The 18,651-nt window shown below is 39.3% G+C and overlaps 1 protein-coding gene across 1 annotated transcript in view; it reads left to right on the plus strand.

Moving 5' to 3' along the window:
- PPP1R12A (protein phosphatase 1 regulatory subunit 12A) overlaps nt 1-18,651 on the plus strand; it is a 163,443-nt gene that overhangs the window by 14,072 nt on the left and 130,720 nt on the right. The gene's annotated exons all lie outside the window — the stretch shown is intronic.

The following is an 18,651-nucleotide window of genomic DNA, read 5'->3' on the forward strand; positions in this document are numbered from 1 at the left end:
TTTAGGGATTGTTTTTTTTTCTTAAGCCACTGAAGGCGCACTCAGTAACTTTCTCTTTTTGATTCACTCACACTATCTCTACGGTACTTTTCACATATACTCAGAATGAAATCAGGTAGTGATTTTGTGCTGGTAGAACACCTCCTTCAGTAGAACTAGGTGATAGGACATTTTGACATTAAAAGCTAATAAGAGTTGAGAGAACCTCTTTAGTAGATTTTGGGTATGTGTGAGGGTTACAGGGAATGAGAGGAAAAATAATTTGATTTGCATTCTCTTTGCTGAAGTTGTCGTTGCTTTTAGCTGTAGATTTTTAAAAAAAGATTTTCATGGATAGTTATAGAGAACAAGCAATAGGATTAAAATAGTTGAATGTATTTTAGTGGTACATGGTGATCTGCTCATGTGCTAATAAGAGTAATGGTATTATTTCAATATTTTGCATATATCATGGCAATCTACTGTGATAGATTTTTATCATATTATATCCTGCTCTATATCATGAGATTTCAGAGTGGTGTAAAAGCAAAAATATAATGAAAATACAGTATACAGATAGTGAAAAGTGAGTTTTTAACAGTTATAATCTAGGCACCAAATACCATAGAGCAACCATTTCAAGTACCTGGGCAAACAAACTTTGATCATGACCACTCTATACATAAGTACAGTGGGCCTGCTACATTGGTAGGCAAGCTATTTGCAGATTGGGGTGTCCACGGCTTGCCACACCCCATATTATTCAATGGTGACGTGTGTTCACAAATGCATACACATTGCTACCCATTGAATAATATGAACCTTGAGTGTCCACGTTTCTTTTTCATCGTCTGCACTGGGAGAGGGCAGAACTGAACTCCTGTGGATGGGAAGGGTCCACTGTATAAGAAAAAAATAAGTATAGCTTTTTACCCTATCATGTGGAAGTCACTCATCTGTTTTTCTGCACATACAAATAATAATGCTGCCAGTTGCAGCTTCCTTGTGAGTACAGTTGCAGTGTACAGTGTGCATGTCTGCCATTTCCATTGTGTGCATATCTAATGAACCCTGAATTGTTTCAGAAATGCGGTTAACTCCCTTTAACTTGATTAGGGGCATGATCTTCACTCCTAGTTTTTAAGATAAATCCTATTGTAAGTCAGAATGACAGTATGCATTAGGTGGAAAAGTATATCAGAGAGAGAAAAACACAATAACCACGTATATTATGAAAAGCTGCAGAATGGAAATTTTGTCTTGCATAAAATAGGTAGATCTAGTGTTATGGGTTCATTCATGCTTCATTAATAGTCACTAATAAAACAGTTTAGTTTACCATCTGAGTTACATGGTTAGTTTGGCATATGAAACTGTTCAGGGATATTTTAGGAAATGTAAAGGAGGCAGATAAATACTAATTTAAAAGTTCACATTTCCCTTTACATTGTTTACATAAAAGGCCACATCATTGCATGCAAATACCTGAAATCCTTATTAGCAGAGCTCTGTTTATCTTTGCTTTGTTGATCTTGCTTAACCATAAAAAGGCAAACTCCAATAGAGCTGCAGAGCAGTGGGGCTCCTAGTAAGCAGTGCATGTTCTGATGCTATCTGGTAGGCAGAGACATTCCAAGTTGTCATGTAGTGCTAGATACATTCCTGAAATGACAGTCAGTGGAAACTGTGGCATAGAATAGAGGCTTTCTTCAGCTGTCACCTTCTTAGTAATCTGTTGGTGTATCGTTAGAACAATAAGGAAATATGACTGGTTCATATTTGTAACAAACTCTTTATCCATGACTATAAAGAAAATATTTATTGCACAATAATTTGACCACTGTAATACAGTGCGTTAGAATATTGCCACCAAAGGCTGTTTCTTAATATTGCAGAATTTATTTTGAAATATTATACATAAGAGTTGAAACATTTTTAGTTGTCAGGCCTGTATGATAGGAGGTGAGCAAGGCACAAAATGGTTATGCTATCCTATTTCATTAAAAAAAAGTGCTTTGATAAAAGGTTCATTAGTGCAGTGAGTTCTATTCCCAAGAAAATATGTATAGGATTATAGCCTAAATTTGCTAACTAATCACAACTAAACTCTGAGAACCATGAACAAAGTAAATTTGTCCTGTAGCCACTTGCCCATACAGCTGATGCTTCTTGTTTGAATGCTTTTAGGTACTAATTATAACCTTGCAGTTAATTTTTCAGCTGGGACAAGTAACATTGCTTTTAGGTAATAGTTTACCAGATTGAATGTCATGTGATACATATGTATGCAAAGTATTAGTAAAAATGCAGGATTGTTTTGTGATAGTTAATTGTAAATGTGTTTTGAATTTTAAGGAGGCTTTCAAAAAGAAACTTCTCATGATGTAGTATAATGTTGTAGTGTATAGTGCATTTTGAACATATAAGGTAGTGACATTCACGTAGTTGCAAAGTCAGCCTATACAGGAAGATATAGGAGAAGGAGAACAAGGGACAGGCTAGCTGTTTCCCAAGAAACATTTTCATTGATACAATCTCACTAATTATGGCTTTCTTTTTGTAATTATCCTCCATAGCTTTGAAAACTATGCATACTTCACAGCTCACCTGCATACCATGTTTTTTCACTAACCCTTTTGCTGAATTGACTTGATAGGTGTAAGAAGAACTTGAAATACGTGGTTAAGTGATAAATTAAACACCAATTTTGAAGTTATATTATGGGTCATGAAAGGAATTAATGACCTACTAGTGCAGGTCAAGAGAACAAATGACATTTTATCAAGAAATGCATTTGACAGATGGCAGTAGTAAGTTAATGTATCTTGCTATACAGTACACTGGATGATACATATAGTTGGTTTAAATTTCTCAGAATTCCTTTGCTGTCTGCCCAAAACTATCAAAGCATATACTTGTGTTCATGACAGTTAAAAAAAATGGAGGCAACTTTAATCAGAATCTTGGTGTAAGAAAATAAAAGCTCTGACTTAAAAGTTATAGCAAAAATCTCCCTTGGAATATAAGAGACCTCCTTTTTAATCCATGCAAACTCTTTGCCCATAGCTGAATATATCATTTATATCAATATGTCAGGTATTAATATGCATTTTTTCATGGTCTACTGATGCAGGGGTTCCCAACCCTTTTGAGTCATGGGGCCCTAGGGGCTCTATGGAGCACAGATTGGGAACCACTGTATGGATATACTAGGGGTAAAATACTGTTAATATTTTTGTTGTTTTCTTATGTTGTTAGTGTTCCTTTAAGTTGTTTCCAATTCATAACAACTCTAAGATAATAGCACTTGCAATAGAAGCTTCGTTTATATACTGCTTTATACAACCTAACCAGTCTCTAAGTGGTTTACAACTGTAACCTAATTACCCCCATCAAGCTGGTTACTCATTTTAACAACCTCGGAAGGATGCAAGCCTGAGCCGAGCCTGAGCCCTGGCTGCTATTGAACTCACCACCTTGTGGTTTATGAGTGAGTGGCTGCAGTACAGGCATTTAACCAGGTAGTTCTACCACAGCATTTTCTTGGCAAAATTTGCCTTTGCCTTCCTCTGAGGCTGACAGCGTGTGACTTTCCCGATGTCACTTGGTGGGTTTCCATGGCTGAGTTGGGATTTGAACCCTGATCTCAAGCTCAAATCATTGCACCATGCTGACTCGCTGTTAATGTTTATGTAGGAATAAATCCTCATGAACCTGGAGAGGTTTACATCCGAGTAGACATGTATAAAATTCTCTTGAGGAAGTGAATACTGCTACTTTATTAAAGTTTGAAAAATAGTGAGTCTATATCTTGGCTCATCTATACAGTAAATTGGGGTTATTTTAAGCGCCATTAAATATTACAGTGGAAACCTTGTGAAATGCTATGTCATAGGGTTGGCTTAAAAAAAATTTTTTTTTAAAGTCTGGCTATTATTACTATTTTCCAACCCCTTTACTGGAACAATGGCTGTTTGAATGTAAAGATTTTAACTAACAGCTTATTGACACTTGTTCATTGCTAGACCAGTGTCCAATGTCAGTTGCTTCTTTTTAATTGTCTGATGTTACAGTGTTTGAAATACCACTCACAAGCAAATCCTTCAATTAACATAAATACAGCAAAAACAACTTACTTTAAAAGAGCAATTGTTAAAGAACAGTTATTTAAGCTAATGGCCATGATATCTGAAATGAATTTTGCTACTTAATTTTCTGATTTAGTCCTGTGTTAGTGAAGTCCTATGAATTAATGCAAAAAACAAAATCCCAAACTGGTTAAAACCAACCCCCCCTTTAAAAAAAAGTATTTTTACCCAATCCTCCTATGATAGCTTGTAACTTTTTGCTTTAAATGATACTGTCAGCACAATTTTGCACACAATTTGTCCTTTAGACTGTCTAGCCAGAAACACAAAACTCTTCTTTAAACAAAGTGTGTGTGGGAAACTTGAATGTAATAGTTTGTTGTCTTTACACTTACAGGAAAAGTTATTTCTATTTTTGAGAAATAATCTTTTCGGGCTGAAATTATGTATTCCTTTAACTTTGAGTAAATCCCAGTACTTATCTCTGGGTGAAAAGGTGTAAAATTACATTGCCATTTTCCCTGTCTTCTGAGGGTTTTACTGTATCTGCCATGAACAAATGATGCAAGTCCTTAATATTTAAACTGTTGATGTTGGGTACCCAAACAGGGTTGCTTTAATCTTTTAGTTCTTATTTTCTGACTGTAGTTGAGCAACCAGTACAGTGTGTTTCTGTTAGTTAAAATGTAACCGGAAATAATTGCCTCACTTTTGCTGTGTATCATATCAACCTCTGTTCCTGTTCTCCTTTTTCTTATGCATGTACATTCCTAAATAGTTCAGGATTCAGTTGCTAGAGAACAGCATTATAGAAGCATTATTCAAAACTTGTAAATACTTTAGATTCATAGTGTTACTTTGTAACCAAATTTAGCATAAATGAAACAGTCAAGCTATGGACTTTGACTTCATGTATAAAATCCAGTGTATGATATTTTAATAGTATGAACATGCATTTGGACAATTTGGGTGGTTTCATATGATTGGATTAGGGATTAAGGGCCTGTAAAAATGACTTGAAGGCACACAAAAACAACAGGGTAGGGGTCCTTACACTAGCTTCCAGTTTATCAAAGCATTATCTGATAATGGTGGTGGAAATGATGTTACTCATTTGTATCCCACCTGTTTCCCAGTCTGGGACTCAAGGTGACTTAAAAAAGGTAAAACAGATAGAGCTAAAAATTACATCATACAAAAGTTAAAACAAACCATCAAAAGAATTAAAAGTGCTTATAAAGAAAAACATCAAATATAGGTGCGGTACATATGGCGCTAAAGTGCTCTGCTGGTGCCGTACTAGGGTTAACGGACCACGTAGCAACTGCATGGTCCCTAACCCTAGTATGGCATGGTGCTGTAACAATGGCGATGCCCTATGTATACGGGCGCCGTCATTGTGACGTGACGGATGCATAGCGTCCACACATTGCACCATGTCTGTGACATCACGAGTGCGCCCCTGGCACACTTGCAACATCTGCCCTGTGGGGCAAAAAGAAGCCACTTTTTGCGGGTTCTTTTTCCTCTGCAGGGAAGCCGCACGGTTTGGCAGCTGTGGCTTCCCTGTGGAGGAAAAACAGGCACCAGCAGGCCTCCCTTTTTGGAGGTCTGTACAGTGCCATAGCCAGTAAAGCACATTATAAAGGGTCCTTTCTTCTTCAGGAATCAGCTCTGTCCTGTCAGTGGAAGGAAAGCAAGGGGACACCAGTATCCTTGTTTAGCAAGGGAGCTCCAGAGCTTGGGAGTGGCCAGTAATAGCCACCAGGAAGCAATCCAGATACATAAGCTTTCTGGGGCAGTCCATCTTAATGGGCCCCGCACCCCTGTTAGAGGGTTGAGTCCCAGAAAGTTTAAACCCAGCAGTAGTTCTCTGTCTGTGACAACAGAATGATGGACAGTTTCCCCACTTGAGACTAAAATGAGCTCCAGAATGGTCCCAGCAGCATGAGTGGACCTAGCTATTACTTGGAACAGTTCCATGATTGTTATGGCAGACATAATGTCCTGAGCCAATCCTGGTAGAGCAGTTACAGCATGGATGTTGCAGTCCCCCAGCACTGGAAACTGAGGGACTTCAATACCAACCATGAGGCCACACCAGCTAGCTCAGGAATAGAGATTGTGAAGCAGTAGAATGGGTGGTACACAGACAAAATCACTAATCTGTCACAGCTGCTGATCCTTAAATATGCGCATCTTATACAAGGTAAGGTGATGCAGTTGGAAATGAAGACCAACAAAGCTCAGTTGCTCTTATTAAAACAATTTACGTACAAGCAGGAGATTAGTTGGGTCTGGCTGGATCTGTCAGTAAGCCATTATTTTGAACAAGCCAGCATGTTTATGCACACTGTTGAGAACTCTTGCTGGGCTGCTCTTGCTAGCTGATAGGCTAAATGTATGAAATCTGTATCCGTTGTTTGTTCAGCATGATGTGCAAGCTAGGAATTAGTTTGTTCCCCACCCTCCCCAAGCTATTGTCATAAGCTATGGTTTATTGTTAGCATATGACTTGGTGTATTTTTTGTGGGAGGGGGAGACAAATAAGAATTCCTAGTTTGCATAAGTAAAACAGGCACAGATGATCCACAGCTTGTTTAGCCGTTCCTCCTTATAGTGGGAACATGCAGAGTCAGGATTTCATCATATCCATGGCTCATCATGGCATAACAATTGGGGCCATTAGATCCCTGCCATTGACAGTATATCTTGCATGCTCAAGACCAGTCTGTCTGCCAGTGTGTAGGTATGTACAGTGTAAATTGTTAACTTTTAAAACATTCTTTTCCCTGTATTTGTTGTTGTTATTTTCACTAAAACAGGCCATTTTACAATGTGGAGGCCATTTTTCAATGTTTTGGGGTCTCCCTGCATTTTTGGCCCAGGAGAAGCCTTTTTTTCCCAAACAGGAAGAAAACCAAAATTTAATTTCCTATTTTGATGAAAACAGGCCTCTCTTTGAGTAAAAAATAGCCCAGAGATGCCTCAGAACATGGTGAAAATCCTCCCCAAGAGGCCAGGGGCATTCATAGCTGAAGATATAATGACACATGAGGCTGCTCGAGTTTTTAGATCCACAGTGGATGGCTTTTTCTTGGTACCACAATCCTTACAGATACATTTGATGATGACACGGGAGAGAGTCTTCGCTGTGGCTGTGCCCATACTGTGGCTGCTTCCTATGAAAAACTAGGTTGGTCCTCTCCTTGATTTCCTTCCACCAGTAGGTAAAGACCTTTTTATTTGAACAAGCATTTGCTTATTAACTGGCTATGCAGAAAGGTCTTTTAATAGGGTGTGTGTGCTATACTTTTATTGTTACTGTCATGTTTTAAAGCGATTTTTACTGTACATTGTTTTAAGGCACTGATGTTTTAATGTGGTAACTTGTTTAATTATTTTAAACGTTTTTATCAGTAAGATTTTTAAGATGTGTCTTTTTAAGCTCATGCAGCACCTGTGAGATGCCTTGCTTTCTACATCTTGAGAGAGGCAGAATATTTATTGAAATACTGTAAATAAATATTGCATACTCATTTATATGCTGCCCTATATTGCATTCAGTTACTATACACTTTGTAATGTTTAAAATAAAAATAATTAAAAGTAAGTACTTTAAATAAATAAGTTTGTGATAATAAAAAATACAAAGCAAAGTGAAAGTCCCACCACCTACCTTGTGTTGGCCTAGACCCTAAACAGAAAATGCTTGGGGGAGGTATAATTTGCCCTTATGAAAGAGAGAGAAATAAAGAATGCCACCAATCCTTTGATGAAGGCTGGAGGAGCAAGAGGGGTTATAAATAATCACTGTTCTGGTTCACTGTCTGTTAAAGTTTCTTGGTCTACCTACCCACTCACCCTATATGTTATTATAGGCTTTGACAGGCCCCCTTTCTGGGGGCTGGGTAGGAATTTTGCTTTTCCCTTGACCTTCACAGGAAGGAATTATTTGCTTACCTTGCACTAATTCACCATGGTACTGTGGGAAAATAGGCTTGGGATGACGTTTCAGAATGAGATACTGGCTTGAACACAATTTAAATAGGCTATATCAAACATTTATTTATTTAAATTAACAATTTCTTATAACAATTCATGTTTCGTTACTTTCAACTGGTTAGTGCAGGAAAGTGAAATATTTGTTAATTGCTAGTGAGCACTGACTGGCACGGTTTTGTGAAAGCAAGTTCTCTGGACTTCCCCATAGGTTCATGTGACTTGGGGATGGAAAGGAGCAACCTTTGGGACTTGATTGACTTTCTCCCTTAGGGCTTTTGGGAAGGGTCAACATGTACAGGCTTTCTGGAAATAGACCACCTGTGGATTGATTAACTTGCTTCTGGAGTCAGTGATGGCTTGACATGCTGGAGAAGAGGTAAAATTACCCCTGCTTCAACATACACTGTGCTAAGCAGCCCTGCTGCAGATCAGAATTAAACAGTTAATAAAGTGCCCCTTAGTTTATCCATATATTTTGTCTTGGGCTCTTTATTCTGGCTGAGTAAGCAATTAAGGAGACGCTATGAATTGTTAATTTTTTAATTGTTTTTAATTGTTTTAGTTTTGGGCACAATAACGGCTTCTGAATGAGATGTGTGTAAGTTGCCTGATGACGTATGGCAACCCCACGACTTTTTGACAGAGTTTTCTTAGGCAAGGAATACTCAGAGGCACAGCTTCTTTAAATATGCTGTGCAGATTACTTGTCTTTTAAAAATGCACCAATAAATCAGAGTATTTACATTTTAGTGGTGCTAGGACATCTGTATTTTTCCCATATTAAGGGAAGATACTTTACTTTAATTGTACATACTGTGTGGCCTGCTGGGAATAATATCACACAGCTCAACCGACAGGTGCCATATATTTAATGGTAGCTATCACTGGAAGTATAAAAGGTCACATTGTGCTTCATGTTTTGGGTGGCCACCTCTTACTCATAAACATACTGTATGTATGTGCTGCCAAGTCACCTATCAACTTATTACGACCCCATGAATTTCAAAGAGTTTTCTTAGGAAGGAATACTCAGAGATGCTTTACCAGTTCCTTCCTCTGAAATATAGTCTGTGGCACCTGGCATTCACTGGCCATCTCCCATCCAAAGTTGACCCTGCTTAGCTTCCAAGATCAGACAGGAGCTGGTGCCTTTAGGGTATATTACAACAGTATTCAGTACATGGGACCTTTACCTGTGATTTCACTTACCAGCCTCCAAAAAAACCAAGTTCTCTCTAGGTTTTTGTTCTCTCTAACATTTTCTGGGTCCTCCATCATGATCCTGTGGTATGCTTCCACTGGAAGCTGAAAATAGAGTTGTGCTGGTGGACCTAGAAACGTTATTTTTAGGAATTACTAGGTCGAACAGTGCTTCTCTATGTACAACTTATTATGGAAGTCATTCATTTCAATTGGGTTCGCTAATACTCAGTTTCACAGTAAATCCAGGAACCTATCCCTCATGGAATAAAGGGGTTGTACTTTATTGACCTTAGTTGAATTTAAGGAGGAAGATGTAGTATAGCCCTTGACGAATCTCCTTTGAAATGACATTAGTTTGTTTGTCCTTGTGTCTTCTTTATGTAGTCTCCTTTGAAAATCTCTGAGCTTCATAGTCTGATTTCTGTACACGATCAGAGAGCAAATCTAACATCAATATAAGTAGAAAACCAAAATATTTACTTAAATAATTTTCTTTGTACAGTAGGCCCTCTGTATCTGCAGACTTGCCATTGCGAATCCCAGCATCCACTGACAGTAAGCCCATGGGGAGGGTGGCAGAGGAGGAGGAAAGAGGCTGCAAGGGGGGGGGAAGGGAGACAGCGATGGGAGGAAGAGGAGGCAGTCCCCTGCTGCCCACCGCAGCAAAAGCAGCAAGGCTGGTTTTGGAGGGGCAGGATAATTAGGAAATATTACATTTATTTATTGTATTTTTGGATGGCGTATGGAATCATATATTGCTTGCAGAGAGACGGAGAGTGCTTCTAGTATGTGTGAAGGAAATGGTTAAAGAAGAGAGAACTGGAGCGTGAAATGTACCAGAGCATAGGAGTTCTGTATCCAGTTGACTCATATATCCAAGTAAGGTGAGGTAGTTGTTAAATATGGTTGAGAATTATCCATGCACTACTAACAGAACACAAGTTCAGGTTAGCAGAGACTCTTAGATGTAGAAATGTCAAAGAAAAAAGTTGGTAGGTAGATGTTCAAAGAAAGATGTTATTAAATGAGGTGTAAAGAATAGTCAGGTCACAAACACTGATTACTGTTGCTGTTCAGGAATATGGATGAATGGGGAAATCCCATGTACTCATAGTTTTCTCTTTTCTAATTCCTTTGAAGATTACAAGAGTTCTTAGACTTAATCCTGAGCCTTTGCAACTTTGATTGATGTAACAGGCAGTCGTGCTCTCTGCATAAACAGGTTGTCTCCTCCAGAAGTTGTTGCAGTTGGTGTACAAGCCTCTCCTCATATTGTTTCTGAGTGATTCCTAGTCTTTTGTACATAGACCATATTGAGAAGTCTGGTCCCATTTTTATGCTTCTGTTTGGGGTTTGGTAGGAAGGTACTGTATATACTCAACTATAAGTGGCAAGTTTTGAGGTCAACATTATGGATTTTGATATGACCCGTGGATAAGTCAAGGGTACAATCTAGGGGCATGCAACAAAGGATCTAAAGGATGATGCCAAGAAAAACAATACCAAATAACGTACAAAATTCTAGCAGGCATAACTATTTGTGCTCAGAATAAAGGCTGGATGGATGATAGAATAGAGGTGTGTGTGTCAGTAATTACATTTTTGTCTTTCACCAGGGGATGGTTCCTTTTTAAAAAAATAAGCATTAAAGTACAGTACTTACAGTATCTTTATTGGCCTGTAGATAAGTCGATTCAGTTTTTTGGGTTAATTTTTTTAATTCAAATTTCTAGACTTATACATGAATGTATACAGTATTTGCCATGTTAATGTTTGTCTGGTTTTGGAATACGTGGCTTAACTGACTTGAGTCCTATTGGAACTATAGGGCTCTTGCATTGAATATCAGAAATAGTGTTTCATTTATAGGAATCCTAGGATCTCCTAGGTTATAGTGCTATAAGCAACTTTCAGGTTCTGAATGCATGCACTAAGCTGCACTCCTCCTTTGCCTTTCCTGCATTCTTTCCTCAGGATTCAAGGCCTTTTCTTGAGGCCCTTTGGTCTACCCTGACAAGCCAAATATTGAGAGCTGTAATTACTTAACAATAAGAAAAGAAATATAGAATTGGGAGAGTGCATAAGTGTCAACTAGTCCAATCCCCACCATGGAGAAATACACAATCAAATCACCTCCAGCAGATGACCAGCTAGCCTCTGCTTAAAAATCTCCAAAGAAGGAGACTCCACTACAGTCCATGGCAGCATATTTCCATTGTCGAACAGCTCTTACCATCTTCCTAATGTTAGGTGGAATCTCTTTAACGTTATTGTTCTAATGCTGTACTGGAGATTAGTTGACAAATTGTTCCATTGACACCAGAGCATTTGAATGTACTTGCTTTTCTTTGTGCAAGTTGGGCAAGAGTATATGAGCTGTGTTATATCAACAACAGTTCTATAGTAACTAATTTTATCACTGTTAATAGTAGTCATGTTTCTTTTGATAGGGCTAGGCAGTCTGGGATCTTTCAGGTGTTTGGAATAAAACTCACATAATTTGACCATTAGCTGTATAGATTGGGACTAATGGAAGACATAATCCAAAGCACCTGGAGAGCTCTATTGCATTCTATAGAAACAAATTCTTTATGTATGTAGAGGTTTCGTAAAAACTAAAGCTGTGCAAAAAAGCTTGCCTTGTAACAAACAACTGTCTTTGAATTCTTTGTTTTAATTAAACTACATATACTATATTAGTGGTTCTTAACCTTTTCTTTACAAGGGATCATCTTTAATATGTTTTGTTGCCATTGGCTCCCCCCCCAGACTTAATTTAATATTTATAACCAAATTATTAGTAATAGTAGTAGTAGTGATAATACCTGAACACTGAACCGTGAATTACACCACCGATTAAAACCTTCCCTTGGAGGCGCTGGAAGAGGGAGTGAAGTCACTTCTTGCTTCATGCCAGTTTGCTGCTGGAGCAGATTGAATGGTAATGTGCAAGGCCAACCAGCCAACCTTTGCCTTGTCTCTGGGACTAGTTGGACTGAGCAGTGGAGTAATAGCAGTATGGTCACATGACAGGAACAAAGGCAAAGCCTGGCTGAGCCTGCATGTTAATATTCAGTCAGCTGTGAGGTTGTAGTGGATTGAAGTTCGCTCCTCAGAAGTGTGTGATCAAAAAGCACTGTCTGCTTCTTGGCCTTTTGGCTAAGATCAAGTGTAGTCCAGAAAGGGACTTGTGCACATGGAAGTCAATTGCTCCTCTTGCAGCCCCTTCCAACTCTAAGATTCTTTGTTTCTATGATTCTGTCATACTTCTCACAATGTTTTGATGGCATCTGGAATGAACTTAGAAGTAGAAAAGAGGTGGGAAACGGTGGTATGGAGCTTTTGGTGAAAAAGGAGCCAGAGAAGAGGAGGATTAGAAGGACGCCGGGTGGGTAGGTAGTGGCAGAAAGCTGTGTTGTGTGTGAATGCCTCAGTTAAATTTGAATAGGTTAGTATTAGCTGGTATTGGTGCTGAGGATGGGTGCCAGACCCTTGCTTAGCTTGTCAGCCCTACCTACCTACCTACCTTCCTTTCTCTCCTTCCTGATGAAGGTGGGGGGGGGGGAAGGGAGGGGTTTAAAGCATTTCTGATAGGAGACAGGAGTGCAACCAGCTGGAAAGGAGAAGAGGCAGAGAGAAGCTTGCTGGCTGGCAGTCAACTCTGTGGTCACTCACCTGCTGTTTCTGCCTCCCCGAAGCAGAGCAGCCATGTGAAAGGCAGAGTGGAGGTGCAGCCAACCATCTTTTTTTTTTTTATCATTCTGCTGCAGGGAGGATGTGGGCTAAACAGCCCTCAAAACTTCAAGAACCCTTTGTGAGGACATTGTGGCCCCATGGGGGTCCATGGAAAACAGTTTAAGAACTGCTGTACTTGTTCATCTCCCCCATCTTTGTGAGAAGTCCTTCATAAAATTACTTCCAGCTCTGATTCTATGAGAATGATGGTAACATATTCTGAATGCATGGTCTTCGAGTGAAGCAGTTTCTTTCCCTCTTACAGTGTATGTGAACAATCTGCTTTATCACACTAGGGGGCAAACAGGGTTTAAACAAGAGTTAAACAGGAAATGCCTGATGTTTATCACACAACATTTCCTGTTTAACTCTCGTTTAAATCCTGTTTGCCCCCTAGTGTGATAAAGCAGATCAGAGTGTATGTGCATATACAGAGACCAGTGAAATTTATAATACAAGGTGTAATCAATACATGTGTGTCTCAAGACTGATTTATAAACTTGTACATGATACAGTTGTGGAGAATCCAAGTACTGTATTCTGTCATGAACACTAATATGAAATGTTGTGTTTGGTTTCAGAACTGTGACAATTATCTGTTTTGGTTGGGATGGGTTAGCTCTCTTCTTATATACAGTGCATCTGCGTCATACGTGGACACACTATACGCAGCTTTCAGCATATCCTGAAAGCCGCGCAGGAGTGCAAGGGGCGGCACATCCCATTTAGATTAATGGGGTGTGCGCCTATGGCACACATGCGCTGCTGCGCCACCGCATTGCCACCACATGCATGAGCTCCATTACTTTCAGTGCGGCACGAGCATACGTGGGTTTTTTTTATGTGGGGAGGGGGTCCAGAACAGATCCCCCCACGTAAAAAAAGGGTGCACTGTAATTAAATTAGCTTCCTGTTTGTGTGTTCTGTTCAGGAGATTTTAAAATGTCCTCTTCTTTTTCTCTGAAATATACTGAGATTTTGAGACAGTTCCAGAGCATCCAGAGTATAAAATCAGAGAATTATTGGTAAGAAGATATGTTCCAGGTTGAACTAGGGTGGCATACTCTCTCAGTAGAGAAGGACTAAATATCTTAAAGTCACCAGACCCTATCTAATCCTGGAAGCTAAGCAGGGTCAGCTCTGGTTAATGGTTGAATGGGAGACTTCCAATGAATCCCAAGTGTTATTGCAGAGAAAGGAACTGGCAAAATCTCTGAGCATTCCTTGACCAAAAAAACACCTTATGAAATTCATGGGGCTGCCATTAGTTGACAGGCAGTTTGAAGGCATGTGATCTGTGCATACACACATACACCACTACTAACAAATAGTAATTGTGAGTCAAGCTTGTGAATTAGCATGTTTTTCACGTTCAGCCAGAATAGATGCAGTCTTCAGCCAGTTGAACAACTATGCTTTCTACTTTGTTAATAGGTGTGTTTCAACTGTCACCATTTTTATACACTAGCTTTGTTTTATACACATGAAGAGTAGTTTCTAGCAGTCTCTTGCTTCTGATGTGAAAATGGTAAGAAAAGCCAGTATAAATAGATCCATTGAGCAGATTTTACAGTGGAAAGAACGTTTTTCAATGAAAGAAGGTCTTTCTGCACTCAGTACAGTAAAAAGAACACAAGCTTTAACAATCAATTTTAAATCTTACACTTGGAGAAAGAAAGAGTTGACTTAATATAACTTACTTCTGTTTGCCATATAATTATTACCATATATTAATTGATAATGAAAATGGTTATATAATTTTCTTCTGGTTGTCCCCATTTGCGTCCACTCTTTGTAGCATTTTAGTGAATTAACTTTGAAGTACTGATAAGTTATGTAAGATGGCTATCCATTGACTTTCGTGCTGTGTATGAAGTTAAGCTAAATTTAGTTTTTTAGTTCCAACACCAGCCAGGTTCCCATAAATACTTTTTAATGATATATGCATACTTCAAATTTTTTACCTCACTGGTATGTTCTTTTTAAGACTCCTCCTTTCAGGGGCAAAGTGTGATCCCTAGTTGCTTTTCTGCAATTTCCCAGTGTTCCCCAATTTCCTTCAGGGCTTATTTGTTGTAAATTTGATTCATTGTTTGCTATTGACATTAATTAATAAACCACTAAATGCACTATAAATGGGAAAAAAATTAAATACAGTGGTACCCCGGGTTACGAATTTAATTCGTTCCGCTGCCGCGTTCGTAACCCGAAAAGCTTTCGCAAGCCGAAAACCCATAGGCGCTAATGGGGAAAAGCCGAGATTTGGTGCGAAAAAGCGCCGAAAAGCACCAAAATTTCTTTCGTAACCCGAAATAACCTTCGTAACCCGGAACAGTTTTTTTCAATTGATTTTTTTCGTAACCCGGAAATTTCGTAAGGCGGCGCATTCGTATCCCGGGGTACCACTGTACTATGATACTGATTAGTTGAGCGGTTCATAATCTTGGGTCTATTGACTCCTAGTAAGTGGATGAAAGGGCCCTTAAGCACTTGCAATGTAATTCTTGCCCTGTAGAGGTTGCCCACTCATATCTTAATTTTTGTATCATGTAGGTTTTTTTGTTTTGTTTCTGGTGTTGCTGTTTATTGTATATATTTAGGTTCCTTTGAAAAGTTTGCAAACCTCATATTATGAATAATGTCTTGGGAATTCATGTAGTCTTGAAGACTGCATAACGACAGTTGCTAAAGAGAAGGAGCCATGGTTGGCTGCCAGAGTAGAGATGGTCCAATGTGGATTCCCTAGGACCCCCCAGGGGTCGAATAACTTCATTTTTAAAAAGTAAAATTTTTGTTTGTGTTGCAGCATGTTCCCATATACTGTACCTTCTAGAGGACGTGGAGGGCATTTCCACCATGTCTAGTGGCCCTTGGATCCCTCAGGTGAAAAATAATATTGCCCCCCCAAAAATGAAATATGTTTTGCCCCCAAACATCCTTTAGGTCAGAGATGTGGAGTTCATATCCACCACATTTTGTACTCCCTTGGGCTAATATAGGTCCAGGAGGGGCCTTTGTTTTGAAACAGGATGTGTACAGGAAGTGGTTTTAAAAAGGCCTCTCCTTGCCTCAAAAAATGATGAAAATGCCCTTTGTGGAAGTAGGTGTGGTGGAGAGGTTTGGTTTTTCAAGATCTCCTTTATAGGTTAATGAAACCCCACATCTTTCACAGTTGCACACCCCTGCCCCACATGGGAAGTGCTTATGGGGCATATATTGTTTTCTCTAGTTTGAATATAGGGAATGATTTTCTGTGCTTAGGACTAGAACAGCAGTGGCCAAAGTCTCAAGTATGCCCTGCTTTCCCAAAACTTTTGGTGTTGGGGTTTAAATGGCTAATTGTACTCCTAGAAGCTTCCATGGGTTACCTGTTCAGTTCACTTTTTATTCCCCTAGGACCTGCTCCCTTGTAGACAGTCAGTAGTTGATCTTATACAGTGGACCCTTGGTATCCACTGATATTTAGTTCCAAGACTCCTTGTGGATACCAAAAATTGTTGGTGCTCAAGTCCCATTACATACATGGCATAGTAAAATGGTGTCCCTTATATAAAATGGCAAAATCAAGGTTTAGTTTTTGTAATTTAATGTGTGTATATGGATTGTTGAATCTGTGGATACAGAATTGATGGATACAAGCTTTATTCTGCTCTTCCTCCAAACAAACCTCTTGACAGTTTTGTGACAATAGACTGCAATAAAAACTAGATTTAATAAATAAATGTATTTATATGTTACATTAAATATTAACCCATTTTTCATTTACAAAGAGATCTTAATTTCCTGATTTAATGCATGAATATTCTGCTAATTTGCATCATATGAATTTGTGCTCCTTGGAATTCTGCTCCAGTAAATGGATTAAGCCTATTCTCCCTTTGCTCTTTGAGCCACCCATCTATTGTATAGTCAGGAACTATCTTGCATAGAGGCTCAGGATGTGCTACATCTTCCAAAATTGCCTGTTCTACATTTCCCCGTTAGAATGCAGAAAGGAGGTACAGTTTCCTTCATTCTGTCTGTTTTATTCCTCAACTACCTTTGTTCAACGTGAAACAGTTCTTCTTCTGTATTCCATGTACTAATTTTATAGAGTCCGGGAGCCCTAGTGTGAACAGTTCCATTGCAGCTATTTATGAATCATTAAGTAGTTATCCTTTATAGTCACTTACATTCAATAGGTGAGCTTGACAAAACATAGCTGTGTTTGTCTAGAGCAGGGATAGGCAACCTTTTTGAGCCGGGGGCCGGGTTGCTGTCCCTCAGACAACTGGGGGGCCGAAGCAAAAAATAAAAATAAAAATAATTAAATAATTAAAAAAATTAAATATATAAATAAACCAGGACAAATGTAGGACAAAATTTTCAAATAGAAGACACTTTTTTAAAAAAAAAATGGAGGACACGTGAAAAAATTTGCTGATTTAAAAAAAATGTTAATATAAATGCATGTTTCTGAGGCTTCTATAGACAATTGCCCCCCCAAAGGCCCCGGTGGCAATCGACGGCAGGACCAGGCTGGGGCCGGTCCCAAAGCCTTGCTGGGCCGCATCCAGCCCGCGGGCCCCAAGTTGCCTACCCCTGATGTAGAGCAATGGTCTTCAAACTTTTTTTCAGTTACCACCCCCTTTCCTCTTCAGTGATAACTGTAGCACACACATGCCCCCCTCCCATGTGTATTTCGTCTTATTAGGTCTACCGTTTTACTGAAAATTCAAAACATCCAGTGTAGGTCTTTGATCCCTTTGCACCCCATCACCTTGGGAGTGGGAGCTGACCTTTTGCATGTGCTGGCCTTGTGACAAGGGCCAGCACATGCATAAGCTTTTTGGTTGCTGCTTGATTGGCTGATTGGTGCCTGCTCCCTTTGTACCTGGCCACTATGGAAGCGGCATATGAGCAGCTGGCCTCCTAGCAACCCAGAAGCCTCTTGCCCATGCTGTCCTTCTAGCAAAGGCCAGTGCATGCAAGAGGTTGCTCTTTTCAAGTTGAACAGGTTCAAAGGGAGAAGCTTATCTCTGGCGAAGAAGGACTCTCAATCCAATAATAATAATAATTTATTTATCTTCAGTTTGGGAGGTCGAAGTGGGTAACAACAAAGTTTGTACAATAGACAACAATAAAACATCAAACCCCACAAGACCCCAGCACAACCCTCCCTCCCAAGTATAAAATTAAACAATAAAACATGGTTAAAATATACATAACAATACATTGAAATTAATAAACAATCCAAAAATGAGAAAAATAATAAGAGGAGGGGGATTCAATTGGTTCTGGACGTTATCAATCGGGGAAGACCTGCCGGAAGAGAAAGGTTTTTGTCGCCCTTTTGAAACCCTCGAGTGAGGATAATTGGCAAAACTCTTCCGGCAGGTCATTCCAAGTTTTTGTAGCGGTGGCAGTGAATGACCTCTGGGAGGTCACCACCAGTCTGGTCTTTCTAGGTTGTAAGAGGTTTTTCCCGGAGGATCGGAGTGTACGAGAAGGATTGTATGGGAGGAGGCATTCCTTCAAGTAGACTGGACCCAGGCCATGTAGGGCTTCATAGGTGACTGTGCTCGGAAGCTAATAGGCAGCCAATGCCTATTTTAAAATAGGTGTAATATGGTGGAACTTGGATTTCCCAGTGACCAGTCTT

Source organism: Sceloporus undulatus, chromosome 5 (genome assembly GCF_019175285.1).
Source record: "Sceloporus undulatus isolate JIND9_A2432 ecotype Alabama chromosome 5, SceUnd_v1.1, whole genome shotgun sequence".
In the NCBI taxonomy this organism is placed as follows: Eukaryota; Metazoa; Chordata; class Lepidosauria; order Squamata; family Phrynosomatidae; genus Sceloporus; species Sceloporus undulatus.